We start from the raw sequence: 12,701 nt of genomic DNA, 5'->3' as shown, positions 1-12,701 counted from the left end.
TGTGGGCAAATTCACTGGATGTTTGTACTCCAAAGGCTGTTTAATTAACTCCTCATCAGCAGAAAAGCCAAAACAAGCTGGCCTGCGATTTTACTGAGTTTCAGAGGGAAGAGGAGGAAGCACATTTGCAAACAAGTGCCTGTGGCACTGGTGGAGGGCCACGCCAGACAATCCAGGGATGATCTTGTTCCCAGGGTCTCACGCTGACTGTAGCTGCACAGCCAGAAATCTCCTCCCAAACCCTGCCAAGCAGAGGTGACACAGCATATGTGTTTTCAAGCTCACTGTCCTTAGGGTTCACCTGCTAGGAGTTAAAGGACTCCAGCCAGAGCCATCTCAACTCCACACAGGAGGCTCCTTAGCCCAATTCTTTGCTGCCATTAAGAACCACAGGAGATCTAGAAAAATGGTTGCCTAGTTTGCCATTTAATCTAATGGGGTAACTTCATAAACAACTGGAAAGTCCGCTTTGGCCTTGTGTACTCCATTAGCATATTAAATATTATCAGAGGGTTCTTTGTGTGGTAATACACTGGACAGGTGTCCATGGTTGGGATGCCAAGACTAGGATCTGATGAGAGTGCCGCATACATTGTCAATGATAGCATAATTATGTAGGCCCCTGACAAGAACAGTAGTGAACATAGCTATGTAGCTGGCTCTCCCAGCCAAACACTGTCAATGCACAACCATTCAACTATGGTTGAAACATAGAAATGTTACTCTGAGTAGCACAAGGAGTCCTAGGGCCAACACTGGCATATGGGGATAAGCCATAATAATGATCATCACATTTACTGAGCATTCCCATGTTCTCGGCACTTGGTAAGTTTACACGTGCTAATCTTACTTAAGCTGCACACCACTGTATACTATTATTATTCCTGTTTACGCACTAAGAACTATAACCCAAAGTCAACCAGCGAATGAGGGGCAGAGCCGGGACTCAAACCTGGGCCCTGCCTGGATCAGCACCTTGTGTGTCTGCAGAATTCAGTTTTCAGCCTCTTCGCAGATGCTCTTCGGCTGTCCAGCAGCCCAGCAGGGATGTATTCTCTCAGGCTGAAAAAAGAAAAAAAAAAAACAGGCCAAGTTATGTTAATAGTCCTAAGCCCACTCATGAACAGATTTGTACCCTTAACAGTCAAAGTGGATCAATTTGTCTCTCAATGGGCATATCATCATGTGAAAACAGCCAATAGGAAAGGTGAGAGATGAGTTTACCCATGGAAAAGGCCATGACAACATCATGTCATCCTTAACTATCATGCCTTAAATCCTTCCATTCAATTCAACAAAAGTTTACTGAGTGCTCATAGACAGGATCACACGTGGTGAACAAAATACACGGGGGGTATGGGGCCAAATCACCTTATTTATACAGGTAAATTTAAGATTACAAATTAAAATCTGTCTCTTCTATTGGAACATAAGCTCTAGGTACCTTTAACAGCGCCAGGCACATACTAAAAACATGTTACATGAATAAATGAAAGTAATATGGTATGATAAGGTCTCTAATAGGAGAGGAGGGGACACCAAGAAGGAGCCCTATCCATGAAAGCGGGATGAGCGAAGACTGTCTAGAAGAAGTGATACAAGAGCTAGAGCTGACAATCGAGCAGGTCTTAGCCGGAAGAAAGGAGGTGGGGACAGGAGAGGTGTTCTCAGTCATGCATCTTCTACAGTACTGAACGAGGGCATGAATGTGAGAGGCGAACCAGAAAGCAGAAGGAACCACGGTCCCGGCGATAAGGCTGTGGCAGAGCAGAGTAGGGAAAGGTGGCCATCCTCCCAGCCCCTGGCGGCTCGTACTCTTCCTGCAAGCCTCCCCTGCTTTCTCACTTCTGCACTCCCCTGCTGCTTTTGCCTTCACCTTCCCAATCAGCTCCTTGCTCTCAACTGCTTTGATGGGTTAGTCCATGGCAGTAACAAACTGTGGGAAGACAGAGGGGCATGGAGAAGGCGGCCCTCCTCACTAGGGAAAGAAAAGGCATTATAAGCAAATCTCTCCTATTCTACAAACCTCCTGGAATGGGACATTTCTAATTTCTGCCTAGGCGAAGTAATGATAAATGGTGGCTTCCATTATTGATTTTGACACAACCTGTAGAGTATGCTAGAATCCAGGCAAAGCAGTTGGGCTGCGGAGTAGGCTGAGAAAACAGCAATGTGTGCAGGTCTGTTTGGTGGTGGGTCCTTAAGGTGTCTGCCACTCGTGACCCCTGACACCTTAATGCCCAATAACACCAAAGGGAAGAAGCTTGGACAGGGCTGTCTTACCAGCTCTGGAAACGCTCAGCCAGCCTTCTGGTCCTATGCCCAGTGGTACACAATCACAGCCAATCACCACATCCTAATACCCAGTGATCTCCAAAAGCGAGGTACCAGCCCCACAGCAGGTGTACGGAAATCTGTTGGAAAAAGGAAACAAAGCATTAGATTTCATATTTCTAATTTATCGTCTTATTCTTGTTAACTTTTCTATTTCCATGTAAATTTGATCACACACACATTATGAGTTCAGGAGCTCAGTTATAAATAAATAAACATGCCTGCATCAAGGGCCCACTCTCAAAAAACTTGCTGTAAATTGTTCATGATCAAAAAAATTCAAAGAACCTCAATTGAAAGGACTTGCTCCCTTGTGAAGAGAGGAAAGGAATACCAAGTAATTTTGCACTTAAATAAACAGAAAGGATCAAGCATATTTCCAAGGGTGAGTTCTGCATATTAAAAGATTACATAAAGTAGGAAAAAAGAAAAGCCAGATTTTGCAAGTCATTAGGAAGCTGTTAAAAAAGAGAGAAAAGGTGGGTTATGAGTTATTAACAGGTCGAAGAAATGCATAAGGTTTAGTGCTGGCCAGACATATCTGTTAGGGTCACATAGCAGCCATTTGGGAAATGAACCAACAAATGGAAGATCAATCTCTCTCTACTTCTCTATCACTCTGCCTTTCAAATAAATTAATCTTTAAAAAAAAAATACTAACAATACCCAATGCAAGCCAGAATGTGGAGCAACTAAAACTGTAATACTATGCTGGTAGGAATGCAAAGTAGTATGGCCACTCTGAATGAGTTCTGTCACTTCTTTTGAATCTGAACATATACTTTGCATTTGGGAGCAATCCTACTCCTAGGTAATTTCTCAGAGAAGTGAATTTTCCCATTCAAATCAAAACCTATAATACAGATTCAGTCAATCAAATTTTTAAAACAGCCTAAAGTTCCTTCAGTGGGTGAATGGGCACACGAACCATCCATCTATACGATGGAATATTCAGCAACGAAAAGGCACAAACCGTTGATACCCACAATCTGGATGGATTTCTAAGGCATTATCTGAGAAAAAAAAAAGGCCCCAGGCTCAAAAGGTCCAAAGGTTATGGACAATTATATGACATTTTCAAAAAGCCAAAACTACAATGATGGAGAACTGAATGGGGGTTGCCAGTGTCTAAGAGTAGGGGCGTGAGAAACTACAAAGGGCTGGCAGCAGGGAGCTTTTTTAGGGGGTGAGAGGGAATGTTCTATCTGATTATGGCCATGGTTACCCAATTGAGTCATACATGTGGAGCTGTACTACAACGAATCAACTGTACTGCATGCTAATTGGTAAAACATCTTTAAAAAAAAAAAAAACCTCACAGGGCTGGCTTTGGTTTTAGTGCATTTGGGTGTTGATATTAGAGTCATCACAAGCTGACCTCAACCGCCAATGGCTTTCCTAAATCACAGCCAGAAGCAACATCATTTACTGTAAACTCAGAGCACTAAGGAATACACTTGCTTTTCCCTCCAGCTTCTCTTTCCATTTTCTATCCATGAGCAAAACTCAAAAACACTGAGATCCTGCTCAGAGGGACAGCCATCCATTCTTTATAAAACAGATACTTGCTGGGCTGGTTCCAGTGATGAGGCCGGAAGACAATGACAGATAAACTATGGTGCACTCCCCCACCAGGTTTACAGTGTGATGGTGGACACAGGCTCATATACAAATAACCTCCAGACAGGAAGTGCAAGCACAGAGACACGCCCATGCACTGCTGGAGACCAGAAAGATTGCAGCTTTGCCTAGAAAAGTCAGGAAATGTTTCATACAGCATGAAAGGTGGGGAAAGGCACTCCAGGGAACATGGGACACTTCACATTTTTTAAAATTTATTTTTATAGAATATATGACCTACTATTTTTTTAAAAGATTTATTTATTCATTTGAAAGTAAGAGTTATACAGAGAGAGCAAGAGACAGAGAGGGAGGGAGGGAGGGAAGGAGGGGGAGAGAGAGAAATAGCTGCTGGTTCACTCCCCAAATGGCTGCAATGGCCAGAGTTGGGCCAGGCTAAAGCCAGGAGTTGGGAGCTTCTTCCAGGTTTCCCACGTGGGTGCAGGGGGCCTAAGCACTTGGGTCATCTGCTGCTGCTTTCCCAGGCACATTAGCAGGGAGCTGGATCGGAAGTGGGGCAGCCGGGTCTCGAACTAGCACCCATATGGAATGCTGGCATTGCAGGCAGTGGCTTTACCCACTTTGCCACAACACAAGCCCCACATTTTACATTTGAGTGATGTTTTCTGAGGCTGGGGAATGGACAGTGCATAACAGCAGAGGTTGGGGACAATAACCCAGGGAAGTAGGTTGGTGAGAATGGTAAGCAATCTTCCAAATCACAACAAAGAATTTGGATTTTAACAACAAGGATGGTTCAAGTGCTTGGGCCCCTGCCACCCAGATGGAGGTCCTGGCTCTTAGCTCCTGGCTTTGGCCTGGCCCAGGTCAAGTCATTGCAGCCATTTGGGAAGTGAACCAGAAGATAGAAAATCAATCAATCAATCAATCAATCAATCTCTCTCTATCTTTCCCCTTCTCTCTTGCCTTTCAAATGAATAAATGCACTAAAAAGAATAATAATCTGGACTTTATCAGTAAGGAATTGCAAACTCAAAATGCTTAATGGGCTGGGGCAGACAATATAAAGGAATAAAGCAGCTTGGGTAGAAACTATAGGAAACTATGGAGAGTTTTTATCTAAATGAGGCAGCTGCTACTTACTGGTAGCTGAATCTCAGGCTGCCATCCAGAAATCCTGGCTCAGTGTTGCCCAAAGTAATTTTTCAAGAGTAGTTGAACATAGTTTTATATATAATCTCTCTATTTTTAAATGCTAGCATATTTTAGCAAATTTAAGACACCATCAATGACAGGGTGCAACATTATTCTGTGTACCCATAAGAAAGAAAAGCACCATCAATCAAATCATGACACTCAACTGTAAAACACATCCTAATATCAGAGATGCTAAAATGTGAAAAAATGTGCATGTTAGAATCAACAAAATACAACAATTCTCATTTTCTCAAAACACTGTAAGGACTGCATGGATTCACTTTGAGGCTGCCGCATTGCAAACTCTGTAAGTCAGGGGGAGCCTGAGGGTAATCTGATCAGATTCAAGTTGTATAAAGACCACTGTGGGGGTCAGGTGGTAATGACCTGGGGGAAAACTGGCCACAGGAAGACCAATGAGAACATCCCTGCAATAGCCCAGGAGACAGATGCAAGTGCTAAATGAAAGCCAGCCTACCAGTGGCCATGGACAGGAGCAAGGAACCAAACATAAGGACACAATCAGCCCCACAAGTCTTAGACTGGGTCTAGGGAGTGAGGGAGGTAGAGAGAGGCCTCAAAGAGGATGCCAAGGTTTCTAGCTAGGGAGAGTAGTAGGTGGACTCCCCACTAAGTCAACTATACTGACTGGGTGTCCCATGTGCCAGGCACTATGCAAGGTGCTGAGAGGACAATGGTATATGGGATAGATGTGGAAATTACTAGAAGGTAACTTCAGTCTAGGAGGTGATAGCATTATTTGCAGAAGGGTATTAAAGTGTCTGAGAGCCAGATATGAAGGGGGCAGGCATGTTTATGATGGCATTCAGTTAGAGGTGTGCTAAATTGAAGTGCCTGTAAGAATATACTGCAGAAATGTGCCATAGGCATAGAAGCCTGGGTTTAGAGCCCGCAAAAAATCAGATCTGGAGAGTCCGATTAAAGAGGTCATCGGGTTACCAAAAATAGCCGCAGTGATTAAAGAAGATAAAACAGCCAGGGAGAGCTTGTGGAGTACGAAGGTTACAGGGGCGAAAGCAGAACACCGGGGAACAGAGACATTAAAGAGAATGAGAAGAGGAAGGAGCAAGCAAGCAGGCTAAAAAGGAAGCAATCTGGAAAGGAAGAGGCAGAGGAGAGAGAGGTGTCCGTAAGCCAAGAGAGACTCCTGTTGCCTTATAATTCACATACACCTATTCCTATAATTACTGCACAGAAGTAATTCACCTTGGCAATGCGCAATTCAGATCTTCAGTTATGGGGATTTAGCATGAATTCCAAAACAGTTTCTGATTTAGAGAGCTGTGATATTTTTAAGTATTGCCACAATCTGTTCCTTTATCATGTATATGTGCTTGCATTTTGCATGTATCTCAGTTTGACATCTAGCACGAGTCAATGGCAGAGCAGTGGTAATTCCTTATGTCTTGTTTTCCTTCTGCAGGAACTATAACTGCCACTCCAAGACAAAAGTAAAACAAAGAATAGATATTTATGCATCTCCCTTTCATGTCAAAGCACTTGGGAGCTGGGCAAAACTGATCTAGGCACAATGGAGTCATGTTGTTAAGACCAACATGAGGTTCTCGGCCCAGAGCTCTGTAACAGGTGGAGCCTGTGAGGTGATATCATACACTGCTCCTCTGGACGTGTTCAGAAAGGCCCCCAGAGATCTCCATTTTATGGGAGAAAAAACCAGGCTTAGAGAAGTTAGGTGGCCTCTCCAAAGTCACAGCCTCATCACTTGGTGGCCAGTACTCTTTCCCTTACATCAAGGTGACCCGATTCTACCCTATAAATATGATATATGAAAGCATGATAAAGTTCACATACAAAACACAAAAGTCCACAAGAGTGAGCCAAACAACTAACCAAACAGGAAGTAGGTTAACTTCATGTGCTTCCAAGCCTACCCTGAGCTCAACTCAATTTATCTGGTCCATTAAGGGCTCTTACCCTTTCTTCCAGATTTTATCAGTTCCACACAGGCTCAGGGACAACAGACTCCTAGATCTTGACTTTGTTGGCTGCTGACACTCTCAGCCTGATCTGCTGGCTGAGGACACAGTCCATCCTCACACTTACAGGTCTTACTTAAAGAGGATTCCTGAGCCTCATCTGATCTTCCACAGATAGATTCTAGAATGGCTCTTTAATATGTTGCCTTGGCAACCCCACAATGTAGGATGCCAACATGACAGGACCTGCCAATGGGATGTGAATAACACAATCTGGATAAGGAAACCACTTCTTGCTTATTGAAAGGCAGACTGGCCGGCGCCGCGGCTCACTAGGCTAATCCTCCGCCTTGCGGCACCAGCACACGGGGTTCTAGTCCCGGTCGGGGCGCCGGATTCTGTCCCGGTTGCCCCTCTTCCAGTCCAGCTCTCTGCTGTGGCCAGGGAGTGCAGTGGAGTATGGCCCAAGTGCTTGGGCCCTGCACACCATGGGAGACCAGGAGAAGCACCTGGCTCCTGCCATCGGATCAGCGCGGCACGGCGGCCATTGGAGGGTGAACTAACGGCAAAAGGAAGACCTTTCTCTCTGTCTCTCTCACTGTCCACTCTGCCTGTCAAAAAAAAAAAAAAGAAAAAAAAAGGCAGACACCAGGTTCTTCAAGCTTTCTTTTTGCAGCCATTGCCCTCCTGTCAACCATTTTTGTGTTCACAATCATGGTTATTTTCTGGGGCAACATCAAAATACTTGCTAAAACAAGGCCTAGGGAAGATCCAGAGCTTTCTTTTCAAAACTCTTGCTACTATCTCATATGACTAAGAGTCTATGGTGCGGCTGGTGCTGTGGTGCAGCGGGTTAATACCCTGGCCTGAAGCACCAGCATCCCATATAGGTGCTGGTTCTAGTCCTGGCTGTTCCTCTTCCAGTCCAACTCTCTGCTGTGGCCTGGGAAAGCAGTAGAAGATGGCCAAAGTCCTTGGGCCCCTGCACCCACATGAGAGACCTGGAAGAAGCTCCTGGCTCCTTATCAACACAGCTCCAGCCATTGTGGCCAATTGGGGAGTGAACCATCGGATGAAAAAAATCTCTCTCTCTCTCTCTCTCTGTGTAACTCTTTCAAATAAATAAATAATTAAAAAAAAAAAAAAAGAGCTTATGGGGAAGCCTTTGGAAAATTTTAGAGCATTTTCTTTTAAAGTACTTGTTCTTGTCTTGGTTTTCTTCATATATTCATGAAACAAATATGTGTTGAATCTCTACTATGTGCTAGCTACTGTTGCATACCCTGGGAATGTATCAGTTAATAAAACTGACACGGGGCCGACACCGCGGCTCACTAGGCTAATCCTCCGCCTAGCGGCGCCGGCACACGGGGTTCTAGTCCCGGTCGTGGCGCCGGATTCTGTCCCGGTTGCCCCTCTTCCAGGCCAGCTCTCTGCTGTGGCCAGGGAGTGCAGTGGAGGATGGCCCAAATCCTTGGGCCCTGCACCCCATGGGAGACCAGGATAAGTACCTGGCTCCTGCCATCGGATCAGCGCGGTGCGCCGGCCGCAGCGGCCATTGGAGGGTGAACCAACGGCAAAGGAAGACCTTTCTCTCTGTCTCTCTCTCACTGTCCACTCTGCCTGTCAAAAAAAAAAAAAAAAAAAAAAAAAAACTGACACGGTCTCTTTTTCTCTTGAAGTTTATAGTTTAGTGGGAGAAGTAAACATGAATCCAATCATCACAAAAAATAAATGTGAGACTGCAAAGGACAAGTATGCATACTATGAGAGTGAATCAGGAGGCCAGGCAAAGGCTTGATTGAGGAAGTCATCTTTGAACTGACATCTGAAGGGTGAATAGGGATTAATGAGGTGAAAATGTTGAAAGGGGGATGGTGTAAAGAATACACTTGGGGGCCGGAGCTGTGGTGCAGTGAGTTAACACCCTGGCCTGAAGCACCAGCATCCCATATGGGCGCCGGTTCTAGTCCCGGCTGCTCCTCTTCCCATCCAGCTCTCTGCTATGGCCTGGGAAAGCAGTAGAAGATGGCTCAAGTCCTTGGGCCCCTGTACCCATGTGGGAGACCTGGGAGAAGCTCCTGGCTCCTGGTTTCAGATTGGCGCAGCTCCAGCCATTGTGGCCAACTGGGGAGTGAACCAGTGGACAGAAGACCTCTCTCTCTCTCTCTCTCTCTCTCTCTGCCTCTCCTCTCTCTGTGTAACTCTGACTTTCAAATAAATAAATAAATAAATCTTTTTTTTTTTTAAAAAGTACTTTAAAAAAAAAGAATACACTTGAGTGAAGCCCCCTGATCTGGAGTCTATGATTGGGGACCATCAAAGGTGAATCTTGGGTTTAATGTAGGTCTTAGTTTACTAAAACTGAAATTCTTATTTTGATGAATATTAAAAGAGTGCATAATCTGTGATTTTCTTAAACTCTACAAAACTCTAAAACAGTGCTTCCCAAACTTTCATGGGCTTGCAAATCACCTGGGGATCTTGTCAAAACATGGATTCCTGGGCCCAAGGCCTAGAGGTTCTAACTCAGTAAGTCTGGGTAGGGACTGGACTTTGCATTTCCAATAAGCTCCCAGGTGATGGGGAATTATACAACATGGTCCAGGTTTTAGTTTTTAATGGCTATTTCTTTTTCAATCCACTATTTCATGATTTTTAAAGTCAAAGTATATTCTATACTGTTTTTGTGATTTTTGTGGTCTACTCAGTAGTGTCACCAAAAAAAGAATATTGGGGTATATAAATAAAGCAATGCTATTAGCTAAAGATGTCAAATATTCGGGGCTAGGAGAATGCTGGTTAGACTCCCAGCTGCTCCACTTTTGATCCAGATCCCTGCTAAGGCACTTGGGAAGGCAGCAGAAGATGGCCCAAGTACTTGGGCCCCTGCCACCCACATGGGCAAACAGGATGGAGTTCCTGGTTTCTGGCTTTGGCCTGGCGCGGTCATGGGTATGTAGACATTTAAGGAGCAAACCAGTAGATGGAAGATCGATTTCTCTTTCTTTCTTTCTCTCTCTCTCTCTCTCTCTCGCTCTTTCAAATAAATCAATAAATAATTATAAAAATTTTCAAACATTTGGAAAGAATGAGAGAAATAATTATAAGCAAATTGAGGTATCAGTAACCTTCACTGATTTACCCCAGTGAGGTGGATTATCATTCCTACTCAGTGAAAAGGCCAATTTACAAAGCAGTTTTAAAGAAAAATAACATAGGAGCTGGCATCGTGGCGCAGCGATTTAAACCTCTGCCTGTGACACCAGCATCCCATATGGGCACCAGTTCAAGACTTGGCTGCTCCACTTTCCATCCAGCTCCCTGCTAATGTGCCTGAGAAAGCAGCAGAAGATGCCCCAAGTGTTTGAGCCCCTGTACCCACGAGGGAGACCAGAAGAAGCTCCTGGCTTCAGCCTGGCCCAGCCCCCGGCCATTCTGGCCATCTGGTGAGTGAACCAGAGGATGGAAGATCTCTCTCTCTCTCTCTGTCTCTCCCTCTTTCTGTAACTCTGACTTTCAAATAAATAAAACAAATCTTTAAAGAAAAAGACAAATAATATAAATTAGCCTGGTGCAACATATGACAGGACACATCTGTTTGGTTGATGGTTCTTACTTTCACCAGTCAATAAGAGCTATTTGTAAATAATAATTAGTGACTGACGACCTCAGTTTTATATTCCAATGAGCTAAAAAATCACCGCCCTTTTTAGGTCTCTGTTACTACTGAACACAATTCCCGCCGATATGCCAGGTTCCTGCAGGTACGGCTATGGGAAAAGAATTCTATGAAAACAAGTTGATGAAAGATCCAAGATTTCTCCAGAGCAAAATATTATCATTTAAAAAAAATTTTTAAATGAAATCCTCTGTGTATAGAAGATTAAGCCAGGGAGTCAAGATGAAGTTCTTGTGATTTCAAGAGATAACAGCTCTGGTGATTACAACCTGGGGACCCTAGGCAACCCATACAATTCCAAGCCTTAATCTCCTCATTTTAAGAATGGAAATAATACTATTTAAGGGAAATCTCTTTGTAAAGAGCTAAACACATATTAGCTACCATCTCTAGAATAGCCTGCATTCCCCAAGTGGATACACATCCTGGAGAAGAATGTGGTCTGACTATGGGTCGGGATGTGCCTGGGAGCATAGAGTCAGGTTCTAGAGTCAGCTTGCTGGGGTTCAGATTCAAACTTCACAGCTGTGTGTGAGCTTGGCCAAGTTATATCCCCCCACCCACCCCGTGCCTGTTCCCTCTTCTAGAAAACCTGGCTAATAATAGTACCTACCACACTGGGTTGACAGAGGAATAAATGAGTTAACACATATCGTGGCAGCCACTGACAGTTGTCTAACCAACATCCATTCCCCCTTTCTCCCTTATCAATGAATGTCCAATCATCTTCTAGGTGGCGATGTGCTTGGCCAACAAAATTTGATTTGCTAGGCTAGGGGAGGTCATGTGACAAAGTTCCAGCCAATGAAATATAAGCCAAAATTGGCTGGCTGAGGTTTCAGGAAAGCTGTCTTTCTGATAAAAGATTCAGCCAGTATGAGCCTTTTTCTCTTTGTCCTTCCCCCATTCTGCCGGGAACCAGGACACAATGTTTGGAGGAGGAGCAGCCATCATGTGAGCATAGGAAGAAAGCCTCCCATGAACATGAATGATGAAAGAAGATCAAAGGACAAGTCTGAGACACGGGTGACGGTGTGAACCTGTTTATTTCATGTCTCCACCTGAAGTTCCTACCTCTCCATCAACTTCATTGCACGCAGCCAAACACCTGCTCCATGTGACCAATCCACTTGTGGCATGCTTCCAGTGGTGCCCAGCTGATAGCATTCACAACACATCAGTTGTTACTATTATTATTACTCGGCCAGTATTCCATTTCCTAACCAGGTGCCTTGCAAAGATCCCCCTAACCTTTTTGTAACAGGACCCCAATTTTCCTTTTGGAAATCAACCCTTGCCCAATTCTCAGCTATGTGCTATGCACAAGACTGACGCCACCCCTGTGCGGGAAGCCCACCATGCTACCCTTCCCCCTAAGAAAGAGCATTCCATGGGGGCAGCTGGGGTGGCCTCTAGGCCAGGCATCCCACTGCTCTTAGGGTAAACATCTTAAGTAGAAGCTGAAGGGGAAGGTCAATGTAAGCTGCCAACCACTGTGGCTCGTGTCCTTGTGTCAAAAGCCTTGTTTTTGCAGAACACTGGGGCACATGCCCCGGCTGCTTTGACTGAGAACCAATTATGTCTGTTGTTTACTGCTTGCTTAATACTGTGCGCTCTGACCAGGCAACGCGGATTACCGATGGACCAGCTACTGTTGGTCCCTCCCTTAAGTAAAACACACTCGAGTCTCTCTCAGTGGTTTCCTTGGAATTAGGGAACATTATGTGCAAGGCCTCTTGGACTTTGGGCTCCTGGAGGGAGACAACTTCCCACTCTGAAAGTGCGGGCCCTGATAGACTAAAGGCAATTAGCATAGTCTACTTCCCAGGCAACAGGGATTGTTCAGGATCAGGCAAATCACTTGGGCCTAAGGCAGTTAGCACATCCTCCTCTCTCAGCAAAAGCCCCATTCAGTGTTCAGGTAAGCAGGGAGCTAAGCTAGGCAAGGC

General features: G+C 44.8%; 1 protein-coding gene across 2 annotated transcripts in view; it reads right to left on the bottom strand.

Moving 5' to 3' along the window:
• PPEF1 (protein phosphatase with EF-hand domain 1) overlaps window positions 1-2,419 on the bottom strand; it is a 123,899-nt gene extending 121,480 nt beyond the window's left edge. For both annotated transcript variants that reach the window (XM_051826962.2, XM_008272402.4), the window contains exons 1-2: window positions 2,284-2,419; window positions 976-1,062 (exon numbers count right to left, since the gene is read on the bottom strand). The gene's annotated coding sequence lies outside the window, so the exon portion shown is untranslated. The remainder of the gene's footprint in view (window positions 1-975; window positions 1,063-2,283) is intronic.
• Window positions 2,420-12,701: the final 10,282 nt, after the last annotated feature.

Source organism: Oryctolagus cuniculus, chromosome X (assembly GCF_964237555.1).
Source record: "Oryctolagus cuniculus chromosome X, mOryCun1.1, whole genome shotgun sequence".
NCBI classification, from domain to species: domain Eukaryota; kingdom Metazoa; phylum Chordata; class Mammalia; order Lagomorpha; family Leporidae; genus Oryctolagus; species Oryctolagus cuniculus.
This window is presented reverse-complemented; position numbering and strand designations above follow the sequence as displayed.